The sequence below is a fragment of the Saimiri boliviensis genome, chromosome 2 (assembly GCF_048565385.1).
Source record: "Saimiri boliviensis isolate mSaiBol1 chromosome 2, mSaiBol1.pri, whole genome shotgun sequence".
Classification (NCBI taxonomy): Eukaryota; Metazoa; Chordata; class Mammalia; order Primates; family Cebidae; genus Saimiri; species Saimiri boliviensis.
The window spans coordinates 28,849,034-28,855,357 of record NC_133450.1 but is presented as its reverse complement, the minus strand read 5'-3'; positions in this window follow the sequence as shown (position 1 = coordinate 28,855,357).

Below are 6,324 nucleotides of genomic sequence, written 5' to 3'. Positions count from 1 at the left end.
AGGAGTTCAAGACAGCCTGGCCATCATGGTGAAACCCCATTTTAAAAAGAAAGAAAGAAAGAAAGAAAACTGGGGAATTTGAGGTAAATGAGCTACTTAATCCTTTCTAAAAACACACCTTTTTCTTATTGAATTTGAAAGTAAATACAGCTTTCACTTTTTAAAATTTTTTTTATTTTTTCTATATTGGGCCACTGCTGGAGACATCTTTTTCTTAATTTAAAAACAGAGGCAAAAAGGTGTATAGTTTAGAACATAAGCAGATTGAAGCTATCATGAAACTAAGGGGGTGGTTAATATATAATTTAGTATAGTAATGGCTAACTGGGTATGATGATGGACAAGCGCCACAGGGAGCTTTTCCATTCCTTCAGCTGGGCAGCAAGTATGGGAATTCCTTTTATTATTTTTCTTTTAAATACACATAGATTGTTATATATATATATATATATATATATATATATATATATATATATATTTTTTTTTTTTTTTTTTTTTTTTTTTTTTTTTTGAGAGGGAGTCTTGTTCTGTCCACCAGGCTGGAGTGCAGTGGCATGATCTCAGCCCACTGCAACTTCTGCCTCCCGGGTTCAAGTCATTCTCCTGCTTCAGCCTCCGGAATAGCTGGGATTACAGGCATGTGCCACCATGCCCAGCTCATTTTGTATTTTTAGTAGAGGCGGGGTTTCCCATGTTGATCAGGCTGTCTCGAACTCCTGACCTTGGGTGATCTGCCCACCTTGGCCTCCCAAAGTGCTGGGTTACAGGCGTGAGCCACCACACCTGGCGTATATTCTTTTTAATATATATTTTATTTTATTTTATTTTATTTTTGAGAAAGAAAAAAAGAATAATAAAAAGAATAAAGAAGAGGAAGAAAGAGAAAGAGGAAGAGGGAGAGAGAATGGGGGTATTGCTTTATTGCCCGGGCTAGAATGCAGTCTAAATATGGGTATGCCTATAATTGTCCTTAATAATGGAGACATAAAAGAAAATGAGGGAAGAGAATAACAAACAAGGAGCCAACCAACATTTCGTTTAAACTTCTAAGTTAATATGATGTGGTACTGATAAGAGTGTATATTTTGGCCGGGCGCGGTGGCTCAAGCCTGTAATCCCAGCACTTTGGGAGGCCGAGGCGGGTGGATCACGAGGTCGAGAGATCGAGACCATCCTGGTCAACATGGTGAAACCCCGTCTCTACTAAAAGTGCAAAAAATTAGCTGGGCATGGTGGCACGTGCCTGTAATCCCAGCTACTCAGGAGGCTGAGGCAGGAGAATTGCCTGAGCCCAGGAGGCGGAGGTTGCGGTGAGCCGAGATCGCGCCATTGCACTCCAGCCTGGGTAACAAGGGCGAAACTCCGTCTCAAAAAAAAAAAAAAAAAAAAAAAAAAGAGTGTATATTTTGTATATTTAAAGTGGAGAGTTCTATGAATGTTAATTACATTTACTTGTTCCAGATCTGAGTTCAAGTCCTGGATATCGTTGTTAATTTTCTGTCTCATTGATCTGTCTAATATTAATGTTGAAGTCTCCGACTATTATTGTGTGGGAGTCTAAGTCTCTTTATTAGTCTTAGATGTCTGGGTATTCCTGTATTGGGTGCGTACATATTTAGGATCTTTAGCTCTTCTTGTTGTTGCATTGATCCTTTTATCATTATATAATGTCCTTCTTTGCTTCTTTTGATCTTTGTTGCTTTAACAACTATTTTATCAGAGGCAAAAATTGTAACTTCTGCTTTTTATTTATTTATTTTAGCTCTGTTTGGTTGGTAAATCTTTCTCCATCCCTTGTTTTGAGTCTTTGTGTATCCTTGAATGTGAGATGGGTCTGGATGCAGCATACTGATGGGTTTTAGTTTTTATCTAAATTGTCTGTCTGTCTTTGGATTGGGGGATTTAGTCAATTTAAATTTAGAATTAACAATGATATATGTGAGTTTAATACTGCCATTTAATATTAGCTGGCTATTTTGTCCATTAGTTGATATAAATTCTTCATTATATTGATGCTCTTTTTGGTATTTTTTAGAAAGGCTGATACTGTTTATTCCTTTCTATGTGTAGTGGTTCTTTCAGAAGCTCTTGTAAAGCAGGCCTGGTGGTAATGAAATCTCTGAGTGCTTGCTTGTTCACAAAAAAACTTTACTTTTCCTTCACTTATGAAGCTTAGCTTGGTTGGATGTGAAATTCTGGGTTGAAAGTTCTTTTCTTTAAGGATGTTGAATATTGGTCCCCACTCTCTTCTGGCTCGTAGGGTTTCTGCTGAGAGATCTGCTGCAAGTCTGATAGGCTTCCCTTTGTGGGTAACCTGACCTTTCTCTTTGGCTGCCCTTAGTATTTTCTCCTTCATTTCAACCCGGGTAAATCTGACGATTATGTGCCTTGGAGTTGCTCTTCTTGAGGAATATCTTTGTGGTGTTCTCTGTATTACCTGGAGTTGAATATTATCTTGCCTTACTAGGTTGGGAAAATTTTCCTGAATAATTCCTGAATAATATCCTAAAATAATATTATTTTTCAAATAATATCCTGAAAAATACGCTTCAGGATATTATTAGCTTGGATTCATTCTCTTCGTCACATTCAGGTACACCTATCAAGTGTAGATTAGGTCTTTTCACATAGTCCCATATTTCTTGGAGACTTTGCTCATTCCTTTTTATCCTTTTTTCTCTAATCTTGTCTTCTTGTTTTATTTCATTGAGTTGGTCTTCGACCTCTGATATCCTTTCTTCTGCTTTATCAATTCGGCCGTTAAAACTTGTGCATACTTCACGTAGTTCTTGTATTGTGTTTTTCAACTCCATCAATTCACTTATATTCCTCTCTAAATTGTGTATTCTTGTTAACATTTCGTCAAACCTTTTTTCAAAGTTCTTAGTTTCTCTGGATTGTGTTAGAACAAGTTCTTTTAATTCACAGAAGTTTCTTATTATCCACATTTTGAAGCCTGCTTCTGTAATTGGAACACACTCGTTCTCCATCAAGCCTTGTTTTGTTGCTGATGAGGAACTGGGATCCCCTGCTGAGGGAGAGGCGTTCTGATCTTGGGTATTCTCAGCCTTTTTTGGCTGTTTTCTTCCCTTCGTTGTAGATTTATCCATGTGGTCTTTATAATTACCGTCTTTGTAATTGGGTTTCTGAGTGGACGTCCAACTTATTGATTCTCAGTGCCGAAATCTGAGCAACCCACTGTGCCGACTAAATCAGCGGCGTTAAGATTGATGGTGCTTTTCTGACTCTGCGCCAAGAACCGTCGCTCCAAGGCGCCGGAAAAACCGCCTCGCCGGTCACAAGAGTCGCGCTGGCGACCCGTGAGGCTCCTCCGCTGGGAATCTCCTGGTGCGTGCGCAACAAGAATTCATGTGAAGGTGTGGCGTCCTCTCCTTCTTTGCGCTTTCACTGGGAGCTACAATCCCGAGCTGCTAGTGATCAGCCATCTTGGATCTCTCTCCTTAATATATATTTTAAAATGAAATGTTTTTAAAAATTGTCTTTTGGGCTGGGCTCAGTGGCTCATACCTGTAATCCCAACACTTTGGGAGGCAGAGGTGGGTGGATCATGAAGTCAAGAGATCCAGACTATCTGGCCAACATGGTGAAACCCCTGTCTCTACTAAAATTACGAAAATTAGCCAGGCATGGTGGCGGGCATCTGTAGTTCCAGCTACTTGGGAGGCTGAGGCAAGAGAATCACTTGAACCCAGGAGATGGAGGTTGCAGTAAGCCAAGATGTGACACTGCACTCCAGTGTGGGTGACAGACTGAGACCCTGTCTCCAAAAAAAAAGAAAAGAAAAGAAATAATAAAAAATTAGCCAGGCATGGTGGTGTGCACCTATAGTCCCAGCTACTCAGGAGGCTGAGGCAAGAGGATCACTTGAACCTGGGAGGTGGAGGTTGCAGTGAGCCAAGATCATGCCACTGCACTCCAGTCTGGTGACAGAGCAACAGTCTATCTAAAAAAAAAAAAAAAAAAAAAAAAAAAAAAAAAAATTCTCTTTGAACCCTGCCACAGTTTATATTCATAACCTCTTGCCCCAGCAGACGGTGCTGTGTCTTGGGAGGCTCTAAATGAAGACGAGGGCATTAGCTTATTGGATTGCAGCTTGGAGTTCATGGAAACTTGCATGTGAATCTCAAGGAAATACATTTCAACTTTTACCCTCTGAAAGAGATTTTGTATGAATCTGTGAGTGTGTGTGTGTGTGTGTGTGTGTGTGTGTGTGTGTGTGTGTGTGGTGTCTTAAGACTGTTATATCTAGCCGGGCGCGGTGGCTCAAGCCTGTAATCCCAGCACTTTGGGAGGCCGAGATGGGTGGATCACGAGGTGGAGAGATCGAGACCATCCTGGTCAACATGGTGAAACCCCGTCTCTACTAAAAGTGCAAAAAATTAGCTGGGCATGGTGGCACGTGTCTGTAATCCCAGCTACTCAGGAGGCTGAGGCAGGAGAATTGCCTGAGCCCAGGAGGCGGAGGTTGCGGTGAGCCGAGATCGTGCCATTGCACTCCAGCCTGGGTAACAAGGGCGAAACTCCGTCTCAAAAAAAAAAAAAAAAAAAAAAAAAAAAAAGACTGTTATATCTAAGATTAACTTGGGTGATCACTAAAACTCCAGAAGTGCTTTGCCACATTATAACCAGGCTTGAGCCTCTACACCTTCTATGAGAATCTCAAGGCCGGGCGCAGTGGCTCATGCCTGTAATCCCAGCACTTTGGGAGGCCGAGATGGGTGGATCACTTGAGGTCGGGAGTTCGAGACCAGCCTGGCCAACATGGTGACACCCCCCATCTCTAAAAACAAAACAAAACAAATCAAAACAAAAACAAAACAAAAAAACCCTCAAAAATTATTAAAGACTGTGAAAGAATGGAGTAGCTAGCTAAGAAAAATATTAACAGCAACCCTGGCCAGAGATTGCCATAGCCCCTGGCTACCGTTCTTGGATTCTTCAGCGGTATCTAGCAATGCTGTAAACATGGAAGTATATAGTCATTCCACAAACATTCACTGAGTATCCTCAGAGTCCCAGGAACTCTGTTGTCCCAGGTGTTGTGTTTGGAGGATTCAGGAAAATAAAAAGTGGTCTCTTTCCATTTGCTTCTCTGTGCAACAGGGGAGACAGGCAGGTAAACAGGACGTTACAACACAATGTAACATAGAGACCCAGACAGTGCTTTGGAAGCATAGAAAATGTATCTGTTAATTCTGCCAGAGGGGTTAGGAAGGGATTCAGAGGGAGATGTAACGGATGACTAGGAGTCCCTAGGCAAATAGGAAGAGGGAAGAGCCCACGCAAAGCTATGAAGGAGTCAAATAGCTCAGTGGGGCTATGGCCAGTGGTGTGGTTTGACTAAAGCTCACAATCTGTGAGAATGTGGGGAGAGAATCAGAACGTAATCAGAGTCCTGATTATCAGGTGCCTGGTCAAGTTGAGGAGTTTGGGCTTCATCCTACAGGGAGATAAAGTTTATCTCCCTTGCATTTCAGAAGGATTTCTTTCTTTCTTTCTTTCTTTCTTTCTTTCTTTCTTTCTTTCTTTCTTTCTTTTTCTTTCTTTCTTTCTTTCTTTCAAGAAGGAGTCTCACTCTCACCAGGTTGGAGTGCAGTGGCGGGATCTTGGCTCACTGCAACCTTCGTCTCCTGGGTTCAAGTGATTCTCCTGCCTCAGCCACCTGAGTAGCTGGGATTACAGGCACTTGCTACCACACCCGGCTAATTTTTGTATTTTTAGTAGAGACAGGGTTTCACCATGTTGGCCAGGTTGGTCTTGAACTCTTGACCTCAACTGATCTGCCCACCTCATCCTCCCAAAGTGCTGGGATTATAGGCATTGAGCCACAGCACTGGGTCCAGAAGGATCTTTGACACAGATACAAAGCATGATGGGCTATAGACTAGAGAAGGCGAGAGTGGAGGCTTAGAACTGCTTAGAGAGCTTTTCAAATAATTCAGGTGAAGGCTACTGAGGAGTTGATTATAGGTAGCAGCAGGGCACAGCTGTTTTCTCTATTTCTAGTTAGGACTTTGGCCCATCCTTCCAGAATTCCATTGGCAGTGCTTTCAGGGTACAGGTGAATGAAGGCACTTGTAAACGTCCTGATGGAGTCTGAGGCCAGCCTGGGTAACATAGTGAGACCCTGTCTCAATTTATATTAAAACATAAGTTAATTAGAAAAATAAAAAAAAATAAAGATCCTGAGGACCAGGCAAAATGCCTCAGATAAATAAACCATCATGAACAGGCACTGGTGGTTCATTCATTCATTTATTTGTTGCTAATTCAGCCATAGGTTTGAAGAATATCTTTTTTATT